A 19,313-nucleotide genomic window follows, 5' to 3' on the forward strand; every position below is an offset into this window, starting at 1 on the left:
AAACATTTAAAAAGTCAAATGTTTCCGCCCGGGATCGAACCGGGGACCTTGCGCGTGTGAGGCGCACGTGATAACCACTACACTACGGAAACCTGAAGTATAGCGACCTGTTATTATATGGACCAAATCCGGTTAATTGCTACCAAAGATGCACATAGTTTTTCTTCAGCGATATAATATGATCAAAACACATTGCTTGAGTAATTATATAAATTAAACAAGGTTTAATAACGAAAATAGAGAGAAAATCCTGTTTTATGTGTGTACGGGGTGTATGACGTCACGATAACATGAGAGGTTTAGTTTAGTTTAGTTCACTTATTATGCACCCCATACCCATCTTGTGGGAGGTAGAAGGAGTTACAGAAGCACATAATGGGCTCAGGGACTGAACCCCACAATTCACTTAGTTAAGCAAGTTCAAATCTTGATAACTAGTTACAAAATTCAGTATAAGTCGTCACATCATAAATGGGTTCGTGATTGACCACAAGTACGGTTTCTAAATTAAGCAACTGACATGTGGAGAGCTAGTGTCACAATTTTTTTTTTTTTTTTTTAGATATATACAAGAGTTGTTACATTCTTGTGCAGTCACTAGTACGCGTAGCGTTTCGGGCAGGTCCCTGGAATACGATCCCCTGCCTCGAAGAATCGTTTTTTCATCCAAGTACACATTTTACTGTTGCGTTAAACAGAGGCTACAGTTAAGGAATTGCGGCCAGTAAATCCTCCCCGGCCAGGATACGAACCCATGACAGCGCTCGCGGAACGCCAGAACCCCCCTCCAGTGGGCAGCGGTGGATAGCAGATCATTTTGAATTAAATATTTACACATCTCTGGAACATTTAATTTGTTATAGGAAGCAGAAGGAAGTGATATTAGGGTCTCAGAGTGCGGGAGCAGGTGTTTTTAAGGGTTCAGAGAAAGGGAGCGAGCGGGAAAAAGCAGGAAAAACTGATTTTAGGGCTTCAGGAAGCAAAAGGGAGTGTTTTTAAGGCTTCAGAGAGCGGGAGGAAATAGGAGGAAGTATTTTTAGGGATTCGGAGAGCGGAAGGAATTGTTATTAGGGCTTCAGAGAGCGGGAGCGAGTGGCAGGAAGCAGGAGAAATAATTTGTAAGGCTTCAGAGAGCGATTGATTGATGAAGATTAAGCCACTCAAAAGGTGGCACGAGCATGAATAGCCCGTAAGTAGTGGCCCTTTTGAGCCATCACCAGTATCAAAAGCTGATACTGGATATCTGTGGAGGTGCGAATGCACCTCCACAGATACTGTGGAGGTGCTCTCCTGGCGACCATATTTCTTGGATAAGTCGCTCCACACAATTGTCGCTTGGACCGTCGACTTCCTATGGCGTCACCTCTCACATATTTACGTCTAATTTCGTTATGAAATTAGATTATTTCAGAGTAAAAATAGGTTTGATCATGTTCTATGTGTAGCACCAACATTATAGTAAGTAAATATGCCATATTTCTTCATTACTTACGTAATGCTAGGACGATTTGTGTAGTTTTGGCCTGATTTGGGTTGATTGGGGTAATTCTATGGACCGATTTAGGGTGGCAGTCTATGGTATGTTGTTGTCGGGTGACTGTGTCTTGGAGGGCCAAAATAGCTTCTGATTGCATTTTCACAAGGTTGTGCAGTTTCTGGAGCCATGGATTACTTCGGAGAGGTTTGAAGTTTAAACAGGGAGCCATAGATTGAGTGAATTCTAAAGCTAGAGATCCGAGGTGAGTTGAAGGGGGGGAGTGAGGAGGGGGAGCAGATGCTGTGTTTACAAACATCGGCGAGGGCATTGTGACACTTGTGTTGTGACACTAGCTCTCCACATATGTCAGTTGCTTAATTTAGAAACTGTACTTGTGGTCGATCTCGAACCCATTGTTGATGTGACGACTTATACTGAATTTTGTAACTAGCTCATCAAGATTGTAACTTGCTTAGCTAAATGAATTGTGGGGTTCAGTCCCCGAGCCCATTATGTGCCTCTGTAACCCTTTCCACTACCGCCCACAAGATGGGTATGGGGTGCATAATAAATGAACTAAACTAACTAACTTCCGGCCTAAACATAACACTGGGAATATTGTAACATCTCTGACTGCCCTGTTATCAATGATTTCAGACCAAACGGTACGAGGTATTTTGAGCTCTGTAACTACTTTTATTATTATTTATATTGCAGTCTCCGTGGTGTAGTGGTAAGACACTCGCCTGGCGTTCCGCGAGCGCTATGTCATGGGTTCGTATCCTGGCCGGGGAGGATTTACTGGGCGCAATTCCTTAACTGTAGCCTCTGTTTAACGCAACAGTAAAATGTGTACTTGGATGAAAAAACGATTCTTCGCGGCAGGGGATCGTATTCCAGGGACCTGCCCGAAACGCTACGCGTACTAGTGGCTGTACAAGAATGTAACAACTCTTGTATATATCTCAAAAAAAAAAAAAAAAAAAAAAAAATTATTATTATTATTATTATTATTTATATATGGAGGAGTTCATACATGGTTGTAAAGCCACTAGCACACATTGCGTTTCGGGCAGGTCCTTAGTCCTATGTTCCCTGGAATACCAACCAGGTACCCATTTTACTGTAGGGGTAAACAAAGGCTATAGTTAAGGATTGGCGGCGTCCAGTAAATCCTCCCCGGCCAGGATACGAACTCAGGACAAAGCGCAAGCTAAACGCCAGGCGAGTCTTAACCACTACACCACCAGGACTACTTCATACACTTACGTGTATTGGAAGATATTCTTGTGCTAGTGTACTGGTGGATCAGCCTGGCATTCCATATTCTCTCCTGATTCCGTGTATGACTGGCCTTCCTGTGAGGCGGGGAGGTTAGATGAACTTGTGGCTAGTTTTTGATCTACACTTTGTAATCCATCATATAGAATAGCGAAGCAGCATATTGCTGTGTAGACCTAAGCTTATTAATACAAGATTTTCTGAATATTAATTTCAGTGGGAGACACAGTTCATCTGCCAGTTCTTTTATAACGTGATTTAATTTCGTTTATACCTGGGGACTTTTGAGTCGTTGACCCAATGTACCTTCTTGTATATATAAAATAAATAAATTAATAAATAAATTTACGATGCTTACTGTCTGAGACATTTATTTTTGCTATATTTCGTATATGACAAGTGAAATTCAGTTCCTTGTCAATGTGAAGACCAAAAATAATTTTCCAACTACTCTGCTTTCAATTTGGGTATTGTTAATTGTTAGTTTAATATGATCCATAGCAAGTCATTGAGCGTTCCTCGTACAACAGGTGTCAAGGTCACTAACCAGCAGAGTCACCCCATAAATGTATCTCGTTTTCTGTCAAACAAAAATCACAGAGAATGTTAAAATTTGTCAATAACATAAACTGTGTAACTTCAGAGATATCTAAGTCAACATGTGGATTTATACAATACAATACAATACAATACAATTTTATTTAGGTAAGGTACATACATACAATAAATATTTACAAGGATTGTTTGACTTATAGGTAGAGCTAGTACATACAATGCCTAAAGCCACTATTACGCAAAGCGTTTCGGGCATGATAAACTTAAATGACAAGCTTAATACTAATTGAGCATAATGAGTAGAATGAAAACAAGAAATGAAAACATAGATGCAAAAGCAGCACAAATACAATTATGTCGACAAACAGCGCTCTTTAAAGAAAAAAACAGACATTGGATGACAATAGAAGGGTAAGGTAGGTTACAGGGAATTTATTAGGTATAGCTTCGCTTTTAACTTAAACTGGTTGAGAGAGGTACAGTCTTTAACATGGTTGGGAAGGTCATTCCACGTTCTGGGCCCCTTGATTTGTAGAGCATTTCTAGTTTGATTAAGTCGTACTCTAGGAATATCAAAACTGTATTTATTTCTGGTGTGATGCTCATGGGTTCTGATACAACCTTCTATGAAGCTTTTGAGATCAGGATTGGCATTATAGTTTAGCGTTTTATATATGTATAATACACATGAGAGAATGTGCAGTGACTTAATGTCTAACATATTCAGAGATTTAAGTAGGGGTACCGAGTGGTGTCTGGGGCCAGAATTGGATATTGTCCTAATAGCAGCTTTGTGTTGAGTAATTAGAGGACGTAAGTGATTTTGGGTAGTAGAGCCCCAAGCACAAATACCATAGTTGAGATATGGATAGATAAGGGAGTAATAGAGAGTCACCAGGACAGGGCGTGGTACATAATATCTGATCTTAGAAAGAATGCCCACAGTTTTTGAAACTTTTTTTGATATGTTTAGAATGTGTCCCTGGAATTTATTTATTCCGTGATAGCACGACAATTATAGACTAAGTAACATAAATAATTTAAATACTTTTAAATACTTATTACTAAATACTTATAATTCCGTGATAGCGCGACATTTATAGACTAAGTAACATAAATAATTTAAATACTTTTAAATACTTATTACTAAATACTTATAATACTTTAAATACTTTAAATACTTATTATTAAAGTATTTAAATACATTTAAATACTTTTTTTGATATGTTTAGAATGTGTCCCTGGAATTTATTTATTCCGTGATAGCGCGACAATTATAGACTAAGTAACATAAATAATTTAAAATACAAGCCTAAGGGACATGTGGGAGCACTGGATAAAACTGGGTTAAAATGTTTATCATAAAATGTATAAAATTATCGATTATATCATTGACAGTATTTATTTATTTATTATTTATTTATTTATTTATTTATTTATATATAAGAAAGTACATTGGGGATTAACAGAGAACATAGAAATTGAGTTGATTTTACATTCTTGTAAAGCCACTAGCACGCTTAGCGTCTCCTCCATAGAATAAGAACCATATATGGCTTCATGCATGGAAGGAGTGTGCATCATTGCATCACCACCATTCTTAACACTTTTAACTCTGTATTAGACTCATGTCAGGACCTAGGTTTAGTCATCTCAGCAGAGAAAAAAAAGATACACAATCGGCGCCCACCCAGGCAGGGAGGAGCTACGTTCGCAAGATGCAACTGTCTGATGGCTCCCAGCTTGACTATGTTAACAGGTTCAAATACCTTGGCCTTGAGGTGCCACTGTATGGTCCTGTTATATTCAGACTCTGTCGTCAGTATAAAGAGAGGCTCCGAGCTCTCAAGGCTGTTGCAGGTTATCACTCAGGCTATGGTAGCCGGAAAACTGGAAAAGGTTCAAAGATTTGCCACCAGACTAGTACCCGAGCTGAGAGGTATGAGCTACGAGCAGAGACTACGGGAATTAAACCTCACTTCGCTGGAAGACATTAGAGTTAGGGGGGACATGATCACCGCATTCAAGATTCTCAAGGGAATTGATAGGGTAGATAAAGACAGGCTATTTAACACAAGGGGCACACACACAAGGGGACACAGGTGGAAACTGAGCGCCCAAGTGAGCCACAGAGATATTAGAAAGAACTTTTTTAGTGTCAGAGTGGTTGACAAATGGAGTGCATTAGGAAGTGATGTGGTGGAGGCTGACTCCATACACAGTTTCAAGTGTAGATATGATAGAGCCCAATAGGCTCAGGAATCTGTACACCTGTTGATTGACGGGTGAGAGACGGGACCAAAGAGCCAGAGCTCAACCCCCGCAAGCACAACTAGGTGAGTACCCGAACATCTCGGTGTTAACACCCTGAACACCCCTCGAAGGGGCCTCGTAGCCTGGTGGGTAGCGCGCAGGACTCGTAATTCTGTGGCGCGGGTTCGATTCCCACACGAGGCAGAAACAAATGGGCAAAGTTTCTTTCACCCTGAATGCTCCTGTTATCTAGCAGTAAATAGGTACCTTGGAGTTAGTCAGCTGTCACGGGCTGCTTCCAGGGGGTGGAGGCCTGGTCGAGGACCGGGCTGCGGGGACACTAAAGCCCCGAAATCATCTCAAGATAACCTCAAGATAACCCCGGTGTTAACACCCTGAACACCCCGGTGTTAACACCCTGAACACCCCGGTGTTAACACCCTGAACACCCCAGTGTTAACACCCTGAACACCCCAGTGTTTACACCCCGAACACCCCGGTGTTAACACCCCCGAACACCGGGTGTTAACACCCTGAACACCTCAGTGTTAACACCCTTAACACCGGGTCCGACCTCCCAGTCTGGCCACGACTCTTCCTGCTTAATGAAGAACTCAACAGTCATACATTCATCCACTTCATCATACATCATCAACTGACAACTGAGGCGTGAGAAGACAAAATCAGGAAGGAAAAGTCTCTGAGGAAGCGAGGTAAGGTAAGGTAATTATGAGGTGAAAGTACTAGGCCAGTATGATTATATACCACTTGGAAGGAATATTAAGATCATCTGGGATATATAAGGACGAAGTGAAGGAATGGAAAGCTAACACTTGGACCATCGGGGATGGAACGCAGACCTTGCAAGAATCGAGAGGACGGAGTGGAGAAACGGTGCCCAAGCACTGGGACCATCGGGGATCGAACACAAACGTATTTTATAAGCAGCACAGCTCTAATAAATTTCAGCAAACTGAAGTGTACACAGTTGTTCTCACCAGTTCTTTAAGGTTTATCAATTAGTTATTGAACTTAGTTAATGAATCAATATTAAAGTTATGTTTATCAGTTAGTTATTGAACTACGCCTGGAACCCGTAGGTGTGGGACTCTGAAGTCCTCCTCCTTGGGCTCTAGCAGCCCCAGGCTCTGCTTCAGGAGGCTGGGGTCGTTCTTGCCCTTGCTGGGGTGGTTCTTCTCCGGCCCCGACCACGGTGGTCTCCGGGTTATGAGTCCCTTCTCCAGCTTCCAGGTCAACTCCGGAGCTCACAGTTCCTGCGACGGCGCTGGAACCAATCATATTGGCGTTTGCCTTTCCATTGGAGACTTTCGGCGCCGTGGAGAGGGGGGACCTGCTGCATGGTTGACAGCTTCTCCCCCGTATCAACCTACCCTGGCTTTGTGCCCTGGAGAGGTTACTCCAGACCGACAACCAGAGCACAACTCCATAGTCTCCTGAGACTGATGAATGTCTGCTACTTCTACGACTAGAAGATATAGGTAATAATATATATGTAATAGTATTAGTTAACACAAAAACTATATATTGGAGGAACTCTACAACCTGTAATAAGAAGTCTTTTACTTTGAATGTAACCAATGTTGTAACTCTTTTTGTGTAATGAAATTTTAAATAAAATATAATGACAAAATAAAAAAATATAGGGATGGTATGAAAAGACAATATATAAGTGTGCGCGGGTGCCCCACAAGGCTTCCCAGGATGCTGCATGTCGTCTTCTTCGAGGTCGAGGGTCCCTACAAACGCAACCAAAGATGGTAACCCCTATATATTTATATAACCTATATCTATAAAATAGAATGTTTATCCGAGGATGGTGACCAGACACTTGGTGGGACTTGCCTCGCCCAGCTTTCCAAGATGAGTCATGTTGGGTAGGGGAGCGTCGGTGTCCGCCGAATTGTAATACTTTAAGAAATATCGGCAATTATATTAATAGCAAACCTAAGACAACCGTGCAGTAATAACATCTATGTAGGAGAAATCCACAAAGGCCGTGACGAGAGTTCGAAGCTACATCCGAGAGCATCCCAGACGCTGCCTTAATCGACTGAGCTACGACATGGTAAAAGAATTGCAACCAGAAGTTCTACTGACCTTACTTGGATCCTGCAGCCTCTCTGAGACAAAAACCAGGATTTTACACAATTCCCCCCATGCACCCGAGCTCTGTCAATAAGCCGTTCTACCTCTTTACAAAATGAAGTAAGAGCGAAGAGGTAGAACGGCTTATTGACAGAGCTCGGGTGCATGGGGGGATTTTTGTAAAATCCTGGTTTGTGTCTCGGAGAGGCTGCAGGATCCAAGTAAGGTCAGTAGAACTTCTGGTTGCAATTCTTTTACCATGTCGTAGCTCAGTCGATTAAGGCAGCGTCTGGGATCCTCTCGGACGTAGGTTTGAACCCTCGTCACGGCCCTTGTAGATTTGTTCATATGATGCATCACGCTATTGTGATTTCTGTCTGTAATCTATGTAGGAGCTTATGATATATTAATAGCAGTGCTTATAAGCAACACATCCATCCTCCATCGTACATATATTGATGTAATGAACAATTGGATAGCAGAATTTGGTATTATTGAATTTGGATAAACCGGCAAAGGTTTTGTCAAATCAAATCAAATGTTTATTCAGGTAAAGTACATACATACAAGGTGAGACACAAATATGTTGTGGGATTTATAGATAGAGCTTGTACATACAATGTCTAAAGCCACTATTACGCCAAGCGTTTCGGGCAAGGTTGGCCCGAACCTTTGTATTTGTTTCTCATAAATCCTAACGTAACTTACCATCCAAGGTCTAATTCTATTACATGCTAACTGAGGCCAAATGTGGGAACCGACCTGTGAGATTTATATTTATTTGATTTATATGAATTTATATAGAATTTATATTTACGTTAATTTGTATACTTCGATAGCAATTTGTATGATGATAAGTGGACTGTATTTCTGCAATAATCTCACAAATCGATCCTCTACACATTAGGGGGGTTTATATTGAATTTATATATATGCAGCCAATCAAACTACAGTATTAGACTACATACATTGAAGAGGTTCCTTATCTTATTGTACAGCCGGCCTTAGTCCACCAGGTATAACCAGGATGTAGACACCAAATTATCCTCTTTGAGGTAGCTTCCATCACCCAGTAACTGGTACACAAAGCATGCTTCCTCGTCTTGACCTGTCAAAAGGGCGCTAGCTGTAAAGCCAGAATCCTAATATATGACAGCTATATCAGAGAAAACACTGTACAAGGAATCATAAAGACCTGGCTTAATTACCTTTAGTATGAGGCGATCTCGTGATCTAACCAGTTCACCCTATCTAATGACATTAATGGCCACAAATGATAGATAAATGGGTTTCGACAGAACACTTAACTTGTATTTGTTGACAGCGTGTTGATGATGGTACACCTTTGGTTTCCATAACACTTCGTCCAAGTAAAATTAACAGGAGCCGAAATGCTCCCGTGCGCCTCTGGTCTAAGTACAATAACAATGGCTGACCACTCCCTCACAACTGACGCTACTGGCCTACATTGTCCAGATGACAGTAAGTGATAGAAGGGTCACATTTACTCTATTTTAATTCTGATAATTAAGTTAATTTATATGAGATGTTTTTATGATGGTAAAGTCCAAAGACTAATGTATTTAAGAATAATTCCCACCATAATAGGTGGTGAATTTATAATAGTATGTGGTAATGATACTCCGTTTTCTATAGACAGTAATTCCACTACATGTTACATTTTCTATGGGTTAACTTGTTTATACAACGCAGCAGCAATATTATCTGCCTGCATGTAATATTAAATGATGTTGGATTTTCCGACATAATTCCCCAGGGGGCTGCTCACGGGTCGAAGTCCTATTTAGAACTGACGAACACCGATACTCCTCCTTCGAATTATTAGATTAATTTGATGTTAGTAGTTAGTAATCACACATTTGTGCATCTGTTCGTACAGGACGGATGTCCCGTACTAGAGTTGCAGGGGTTAGAAGTCTAATGCGATTTCATTTCCCTGTTAACTCTTGAAAGGCTAATATTCAAGCCTAATTACATATTATTTAACCCAGAAGACTGAATGTGATCAAGTACTACAGTCAAGTATGATTCAGGGACTGCAGTGAGATCAGTGACATTAGATATAACTTGAAGTTTGTTCAGGTAACTGGTCACTGATATATAAACACTGAGGCCCATGGAATACATCTTGATTAAATAATAAATGTATCAAATCAGTCATCAGATTTATTGGGGTTTAATTCAGTTAATTGATTCAGAGGATTGAATAGCTCATCATTAAAGTAAAATATGGTTCTGAGACTGCAGTGGGTTCAGTGAAACTGGTCGCAGTGACTTGTAGCTGTTTTAGGCTACTGTTCACTGATTTGCCACTGAGGCCTCATGAACTCATCTTCAGCTTTAAATGATGATACTAACATCAACCTCTGTTGGTATAGTCAGCTGTAATCTCCTTAGTATAATGCTACTGGAGAAATATAATCAGCTGACAAATTTAGATTTCTACTGGTATTGTTTATCTGTAGCCATAGGTCTACTCAGGCTTGATACTGGGCCTGAGAGTAATTTACCTCCTGCAGATTTTAACATGGTTATGCCCTGATATTTAGTAGGGCTACCGATGAATCGATGGCAATAGTCTGTCCCTACAAGGAGACCGAAGTCGGTGAGGTGATCAGACTTAATATTATCTGCCAATTTTATTCCTCTATTTCTCAGGAATTTGGCTGTTGCTCTCAGACCTTGAACTTGTAGGTCTACTGGTATTTTGTCCACCACAATGGCTTGTACTCTACAGACGTACCTGCCTATACGTACTGATGGTTGTACCACCTGGTAGACTTGAGGTCCTGCATCTGTTACAAACCCTGAGATATTGAATGACATCTGGGCTACAGGCCTTAATTGTAGTTCATCTGCCAGCCTTTTAGTGACAAATGTTCTCTGGGATCCTTGGTCAAACAACCCACGGGTATGGACCTTGGCCCTGTTATTCAGGATGGTAATTTGGGCAGTAGGCAAAGTCGTATTACCTTTAGACTTTGCCGATTGGACACTCTTTGTTTGTTGCACTTTGCAGTACTGTACTGTGGTGGGAATGCAATCTTCCACCTTGGGTCTTGAATACGTTAATTTCGTATATTTGCACAGTGCTGCATGGTGCCTACCTCTTCTACACCTGTTACAGGTGTTGAATTGGGTATCACAATAGTCTATGTTGTGTGACTTGAGACACCTTGAACATCTCCCTAATTCCTGGAGTCGCTCAATACGAGTGTCTCTGGTTGGATAATTAGCACAACAGTATGTTGAATGTTTCTTTTTGGAGAACATACATGTCCCCCAGCCTACTGCACGTTTGGAAGTTACCGGTTTGGGTGAACTAGTAACAGTAGGCTTGGAGGATTCTGCTGCATTGTCAGATTTTCTGCAACTTGATGTTAGAGTAATTGACTGACGTTTATTTGGGGTAGTTGTTTTACCCTTTAATTGACTATTATTTTCTATTTCTGAAGGCTTGCATGAGGCTTTAACTTTCTCATTTGCTCGTCGTTTGTTTATGATGGAATGTAAACCTTCAGTGATGTCCTGTACTGTCAGGATGGTGTTATGTTGATGTGCATATAATTCATCTAGTATATCTCTGGACAATTTTCGTTGAAGGACTACTTTGGTCATCCATTCACTAGTAGTTATATCAGCCTTAAGACTGAATGTTCTTAGTAGTGACTCAAACTCCATGCTGAAGGATTGTAATGAGTCAGCAGTCTGATCAGGTTGAGGTAAATCTAGCAGTTGTAGTACTAGATGTATGACAGTTTTCTCATTGCCAGCATTATCCCTAGGAAGCTGGACTGGGAAATTAGTGCTGTCGCTATTTTCATTTACATTTTCTACTACTGGTTCAGCTTCACCTCTAGCTTCGAGGCATGTTAACTTAGTAGCCTCAGGTATTGGGTTTTCAGAATCCACAGAGACTGTGGATAAATTGTCTGAGAACTGCTTAATTTCTGGTGGTATAATATTGGGTGAAGCTGTAGTGGGTGAAGCTTTACTGGGTGAAGCTTTATCCTTGTTGATTAAAGGATCTAATCTGGCTTGACATTTATTCTCAAAAAGATCCAGATCATCCATAACATTATCTACTTTATTTGATGTACTGACTAATTGTTCTGATTCAATTATCCTGTGTAAATGTTTCAACCTGCCTTGAGTTTCTTCTTCATATTGTGCTAGGTCAGACAGGAATTGTTCCACATCTTCAACTACTACGTCGTCGTGGACTTGATTTTGGTAAGATTTCCTATTTGCTTTCAATATATGCAATTGGGTTTGAATCTGTAATAGTGGTATTTTCAACCGACGATAATTAATTACAGGCTCATATAACAACTGTTCATATTGGTCGAGATCTCTTGTCAGTTGACGTTTGCTTGCTACTAAAGCACACTTTGCTTTCTGTGGCTTAGTCATGGTGACTTGTTAATTGGGCACCACTGGCTCATAAATTGTGAGCAAGTACTAATGGTAGCCTAGGGTAAATTTCTGCACTCGCTAGGCTGTAATCCTACCTCTACTAGTGGTTAGCACTTAAAATTAATACACATTATATATATACAATCATACACACTAATGATTTGAGTGATAAACCAGTGTCACTGGAAGTACCTTTAGGTTAGCTCTTCTATATCACCCTAGGATGGAATACACTAATTAATCACTCAAAGGTGTAATGATCATAAGTAAATTATTATATATACAACTCAACTCGAGTTGATAAAAATTACACCCAAAATAGGGTCTGTACCATTCATTAATGGTGCTAGATTGTTCAATATAGTACAACTAGACTATGGTAATAATGGGACTAGGATGAACAATAAATAGTTCAACTAGTCAATGGTAATATCCTACCCTGTTGTGGGTTGGCAATTGGTAAATATTATACTGTGATCACTAGTGCAATATATATTAAATAATTCTCTATTTTGGAGAAATAATATACACAATTATTGATAATAGCCTCTTAATTAGCCTCTATGAAACTTCTAATATTATCTAGAAGTATTAAATATTATTAGTGACCTCGCGAAATAAAGTCCACAAAATTCGTGGATAATCTCTCGCGAAATTTAACACCACGAAATCTGTGAACAATCTCGCAACACAGCCACTAATTTGGCTGGCTTCAATATTAGCGCAGTCATTTCACAGAATAACGCCACCAAATCTGTGGGTGTGCATGAAACCGCTGATGAGGCTGATCTGAACTGAGCGGGGCTCGTGAACTCGCTCGAGGCAACGCCGCCATCTTTGACTGCTGGCTTTGTATAAATCACACTGCACTAGTATATTTAATGAATCCACTGGTTAACTGGTTCATCCGGTACTAAGATGACCAAATGTGGGTTCAAAGGACCAAATAATCCAGTTCCGAAGGTCCAAATAATTCGGTTTCGAAGGACCAAATAATGTGGGAACCGACCTGTGAAATTTATATTTATTTGATTTATATGAATTTATATAGAATTTATATTTACGTTAATTTGTATACTTCAATAGCAATTTGTATGATGATAAGTGGACTGTATTTCTGCAATAATCTCACAAATCGATCCTTTACACATTAGGGGGGGTTTATATTGAATTTATATATATGCAGCCAATCAAACTACAGTATTAGACTACATACATTGAAGAGGTTCCTTATCTTATTGTACAGCAGGCCTTAGTCCACCAGGTATAACCAGGATGTTGACACCAAATTATCCTCTTTGAGGTAGCTTCCATCACCCAGTAACTGGTACACAAAGCATGCTTCCTCGTCTTGACCTGTCAAAAGGGCACTAGCTGTAAAGCCAGAATCCTAATATATGACAGCTATATCAGAGAAAAGACTGTACAAGGAACCATAAAGACCTGGCTTAATTACCTTTAGTATGAGGCGATCTCGTGATCTAACCGGCTCACTCTATCTAATGACATTAATGGCCACAAATGATAGATAAATGGGTTTTGGCAGAACACTTAACTTGTATTTGTTGACAGCGTGTTGATGACGGTACACCTTTGGTTTCCATAACACTTCGTCCAAGTAAAATTAACAGGAGCCGAAATGCTCCCGTGCGCCTCTGGTCTAAGTACAATAACAATGGCTGACCACTCCCTCACAACTGACGCTACTGGCCTACATTGTCCAGATGATAGTAAGTGATAGAAGGGTCACATTTACTCTATTTTAATTCTGATAATTAAGTTAATTTATATGAGATTGTTTTTATGATGGTAAAGTCCAAAGACTAATGTATTTAAGAATAATTCCCACCATAATAGGTGGTGAATTTATAATAGTATGTGGTAATGATATTCCGTTTTCTATAGACGGTAATTCCACTACATGTTACATTTTCTATGGGTTAACTTGTTTATACAACGCAGCAGCAATATTATCTGCCTGCATGTAATATTAAATGGTGTCGGATTTTCCGACACCAAATATAGTACATATATGTTATACTAGGCCTAGAAATATATCTGTTTGGTTTTAGCTGTATTTTTTCCCGACTATAAGGTGAATAGTACCAAATTCTACTATGTAATTGTCCATTACGTCAATATTTAATTTATATGTACGATGCTCTACATAGTTACAAAATGTACAGGAGGATGGATTGCTATCATTAAAGATAAAAACATTTCTTTTGGTTTGTTATGGTAGGAAAAATTTAGACTGTAGCAGAGCGTAGTTTCGATCTACGGACCTCTAGTGGGATTATGGGCCCAGCACGCTTCCACTGCGCCACTCTGCTCCACAATGCATAGTTATATGACTCTCAATATTAATAATTAGTATAATGTAGTATTAGCAAATTACAAATTGGTATAAGTTTTATGATTTAATAAATATTGTCAATGTTCTTTGTTATTAATTTTAGCTCTTTGAAGGGAAGGGAAGGGAACTATCAGGGGGGAAAGCGCCAAGCCATTACAACTATATAGCACTGGGAAGGGGTCAGGATAAGGATTTGGGATGGGACGGAGGAAAGGAATGGTACCCAACCACTTGCTCGGTCGGGGATTGAACGCCGACCTGCAAGAAGCGAGACCGTCGCTCTACTGTCCGACCCAAGTGGTCGGACACTTTGAGTTTATTTCAATAGGTTATGAAAACAAACATTTAAAAAGTCAAATGTTTCCGCCCGGGATCGAACCGGGGACCTTGCGCGTGTGAGGCGCACGTGATAACCACTACACTACGGAAACCTGAAGTATAGCGACCTGTTATTATATGGACCAAATCCGGTTAATTGCTACCAAAGATGCACATAGTTTTTCTTCAGCGATATAATATGATCAAAACACATTGCTTGAGTAATTATATAAATTAAACAAGGTTTAATAACGAAAATAGAGAGAAAATCCTGTTTTATGTGTGTACGGGGTGTATGACGTCACGATAACATGAGAGGTTTAGTTTAGTTTAGTTCACTTATTATGCACCCCATACCCATCTTGTGGGAGGTAGAAGGAGTTACAGAAGCACATAATGGGCTCAGGGACTGAACCCCACAATTCACTTAGTTAAGCAAGTTCAAATCTTGATAACTAGTTACAAAATTCAGTATAAGTCGTCACATCATAAATGGGTTCGTGATTGACCACAAGTACGGTTTCTAAATTAAGCAACTGACATGTGGAGAGCTAGTGTCACAATTTTTTTTTTTTTTTTTTTAGATATATACAAGAGTTGTTACATTCTTGTGCAGTCACTAGTACGCGTAGCGTTTCGGGCAGGTCCCTGGAATACGATCCCCTGCCTCGAAGAATCGTTTTTTCATCCAAGTACACATTTTACTGTTGCGTTAAACAGAGGCTACAGTTAAGGAATTGCGGCCAGTAAATCCTCCCCGGCCAGGATACGAACCCATGACAGCGCTCGCGGAACGCCAGAACCCCCCTCCAGTGGGCAGCGGTGGATAGCAGATCATTTTGAATTAAATATTTACACATCTCTGGAACATTTAATTTGTTATAGGAAGCAGAAGGAAGTGATATTAGGGTCTCAGAGTGCGGGAGCAGGTGTTTTTAAGGGTTCAGAGAAAGGGAGCGAGCGGGAAAAAGCAGGAAAAACTGATTTTAGGGCTTCAGGAAGCAAAAGGGAGTGTTTTTAAGGCTTCAGAGAGCGGGAGGAAATAGGAGGAAGTATTTTTAGGGATTCGGAGAGCGGAAGGAATTGTTATTAGGGCTTCAGAGAGCGGGAGCGAGTGGCAGGAAGCAGGAGAAATAATTTGTAAGGCTTCAGAGAGCGATTGATTGATGAAGATTAAGCCACTCAAAAGGTGGCACGAGCATGAATAGCCCGTAAGTAGTGGCCCTTTTGAGCCATCACCAGTATCAAAAGCTGATACTGGATATCTGTGGAGGTGCGAATGCACCTCCACAGATACTGTGGAGGTGCTCTCCTGGCGACCATATTTCTTGGATAAGTCGCTCCACACAATTGTCGCTTGGACCGTCGACTTCCTATGGCGTCACCTCTCACATATTTACGTCTAATTTCGTTATGAAATTAGATTATTTCAGAGTAAAAATAGGTTTGATCATGTTCTATGTGTAGCACCAACATTATAGTAAGTAAATATGCCATATTTCTTCATTACTTACGTAATGCTAGGACGATTTGTGTAGTTTTGGCCTGATTTGGGTTGATTGGGGTAATTCTATGGACCGATTTAGGGTGGCAGTCTATGGTATGTTGTTGTCGGGTGACTGTGTCTTGGAGGGCCAAAATAGCTTCTGATTGCATTTTCACAAGGTTGTGCAGTTTCTGGAGCCATGGATTACTTCGGAGAGGTTTGAAGTTTAAACAGGGAGCCATAGATTGAGTGAATTCTAAAGCTAGAGATCCGAGGTGAGTTGAAGGGGGGGAGTGAGGAGGGGGAGCAGATGCTGTGTTTACAAACATCGGCGAGGGCATTGTGACACTTGTGTTGTGACACTAGCTCTCCACATATGTCAGTTGCTTAATTTAGAAACTGTACTTGTGGTCGATCTCGAACCCATTGTTGATGTGACGACTTATACTGAATTTTGTAACTAGCTCATCAAGATTGTAACTTGCTTAGCTAAATGAATTGTGGGGTTCAGTCCCCGAGCCCATTATGTGCCTCTGTAACCCTTTCCACTACCGCCCACAAGATGGGTATGGGGTGCATAATAAATGAACTAAACTAACTAACTTCCGGCCTAAACATAACACTGGGAATATTGTAACATCTCTGACTGCCCTGTTATCAATGATTTCAGACCAAACGGTACGAGGTATTTTGAGCTCTGTAACTACTTTTATTATTATTTATATTGCAGTCTCCGTGGTGTAGTGGTAAGACACTCGCCTGGCGTTCCGCGAGCGCTATGTCATGGGTTCGTATCCTGGCCGGGGAGGATTTACTGGGCGCAATTCCTTAACTGTAGCCTCTGTTTAACGCAACAGTAAAATGTGTACTTGGATGAAAAAACGATTCTTCGCGGCAGGGGATCGTATTCCAGGGACCTGCCCGAAACGCTACGCGTACTAGTGGCTGTACAAGAATGTAACAACTCTTGTATATATCTCAAAAAAAAAAAAAAAAAAAAAAAATTATTATTATTATTATTATTATTTATATATGGAGGAGTTCATACATGGTTGTAAAGCCACTAGCACACATTGCGTTTCGGGCAGGTCCTTAGTCCTATGTTCCCTGGAATACCAACCAGGTACCCATTTTACTGTAGGGGTAAACAAAGGCTATAGTTAAGGATTGGCGGCGTCCAGTAAATCCTCCCCGGCCAGGATACGAACTCAGGACAAAGCGCAAGCTAAACGCCAGGCGAGTCTTAACCACTACACCACCAGGACTACTTCATACACTTACGTGTATTGGAAGATATTCTTGTGCTAGTGTACTGGTGGATCAGCCTGGCATTCCATATTCTCTCCTGATTCCGTGTATGACTGGCCTTCCTGTGAGGCGGGGAGGTTAGATGAACTTGTGGCTAGTTTTTGATCTACACTTTGTAATCCATCATATAGAATAGCGAAGCAGCATATTGCTGTGTAGACCTAAGCTTATTAATACAAGATTTTCTGAATATTAATTTCAGTGGGAGACACAGTTCATCTGCCAGTTCTTTTATAACGTGATTTAATTTCGTTTATACCTGGGGACTTTTGAGTCGTTGACCCAATGTACCTTCTTGTATATATAAAATAAATAAATTAATAAATAAATTTACGATGCTTACTGTCTGAGACATTTATTTTTGCTATATTTCGTATATGACAAGTGAAATTCAGTTCCTTGTCAATGTGAAGACCAAAAATAATTTTCCAACTACTCTGCTTTCAATTTGGGTATTGTTAATTGTTAGTTTAATATGATCCATAGCAAGTCATTGAGCGTTCCTCGTACAACAGGTGTCAAGGTCACTAACCAGCAGAGTCACCCCATAAATGTATCTCGTTTTCTGTCAAACAAAAATCACAGAGAATGTTAAAATTTGTCAATAACATAAACTGTGTAACTTCAGAGATATCTAAGTCAACATGTGGATTTATACAATACAATACAATACAATACAATTTTATTTAGGTAAGGTACATACATACAATAAATATTTACAAGGATTGTTTGACTTATAGGTAGAGCTAGTACATACAATGCCTAAAGCCACTATTACGCAAAGCGTTTCGGGCATGATAAACTTAAATGACAAGCTTAATACTAATTGAGCATAATGAGTAGAATGAAAACAAGAAATGAAAACATAGATGCAAAAGCAGCACAAATACAATTATGTCGACAAACAGCGCTCTTTAAAGAAAAAAACAGACATTGGATGACAATAGAAGGGTAAGGTAGGTTACAGGGAATTTATTAGGTATAGCTTCGCTTTTAACTTAAACTGGTTGAGAGAGGTACAGTCTTTAACATGGTTGGGAAGGTCATTCCACGTTCTGGGCCCCTTGATTTGTAGAGCATTTCTAGTTTGATTAAGTCGTACTCTAGGAATATCAAAACTGTATTTATTTCTGGTGTGATGCTCATGGGTTCTGATACAACCTTCTATGAAGCTTTTGAGATCAGGATTGGCATTATAGTTTAGCGTTTTATATATGTATAATACACATGAGAGAATGTGCAGTGACTTAATGTCTAACATATTCAGAGATTTAAGTAGGGGTACCGAGTGGTGTCTGGGGCCAGAATTGGATATTGTCCTAATAGCAGCTTTGTGTTGAGTAATTAGAGGACGTAAGTGATTTTGGGTAGTAGAGCCCCAAGCACAAATACCATAGTTGAGATATGGATAGATAAGGGAGTAATAGAGAGTCACCAGGACAGGGCGTGGTACATAATATCTGATCTTAGAAAGAATGCCCACAGTTTTTGAAACTTTTTTTGATATGTTTAGAATGTGTCCCTGGAATTTATTTATTCCGTGATAGCACGACAATTATAGACTAAGTAACATAAATAATTTAAATACTTTTAAATACTTATTACTAAATACTTATAATTCCGTGATAGCGCGACATTTATAGACTAAGTAACATAAATAATTTAAATACTTTTAAATACTTATTACTAAATACTTATAATACTTTAAATACTTTAAATACTTATTATTAAAGTAT

At 39.9% G+C, this 19,313-nt stretch overlaps 1 long non-coding RNA gene and 2 other non-coding genes across 3 annotated transcripts in view; all 3 read right to left on the reverse strand.

The window, feature by feature from the left end:
• LOC138371291 (uncharacterized) overlaps positions 1-19,313 on the reverse strand; it is a 239,892-nt gene that overhangs the window by 114,485 nt on the left and 106,094 nt on the right. The window lies entirely within an intron of this gene.
• Positions 20-92, reverse strand: TRNAV-CAC (transfer RNA valine (anticodon CAC)). Its single transcript has one exon. It is a non-coding gene; the product is annotated as a tRNA-Val (tRNA).
• On the reverse strand, positions 14,824-14,896 carry TRNAV-CAC (transfer RNA valine (anticodon CAC)). Its single transcript has one exon. It is a non-coding gene; the product is annotated as a tRNA-Val (tRNA).

Source organism: Procambarus clarkii, chromosome 35 (assembly GCF_040958095.1).
Source record: "Procambarus clarkii isolate CNS0578487 chromosome 35, FALCON_Pclarkii_2.0, whole genome shotgun sequence".
NCBI classification, from domain to species: Eukaryota; Metazoa; Arthropoda; class Malacostraca; order Decapoda; family Cambaridae; genus Procambarus; species Procambarus clarkii.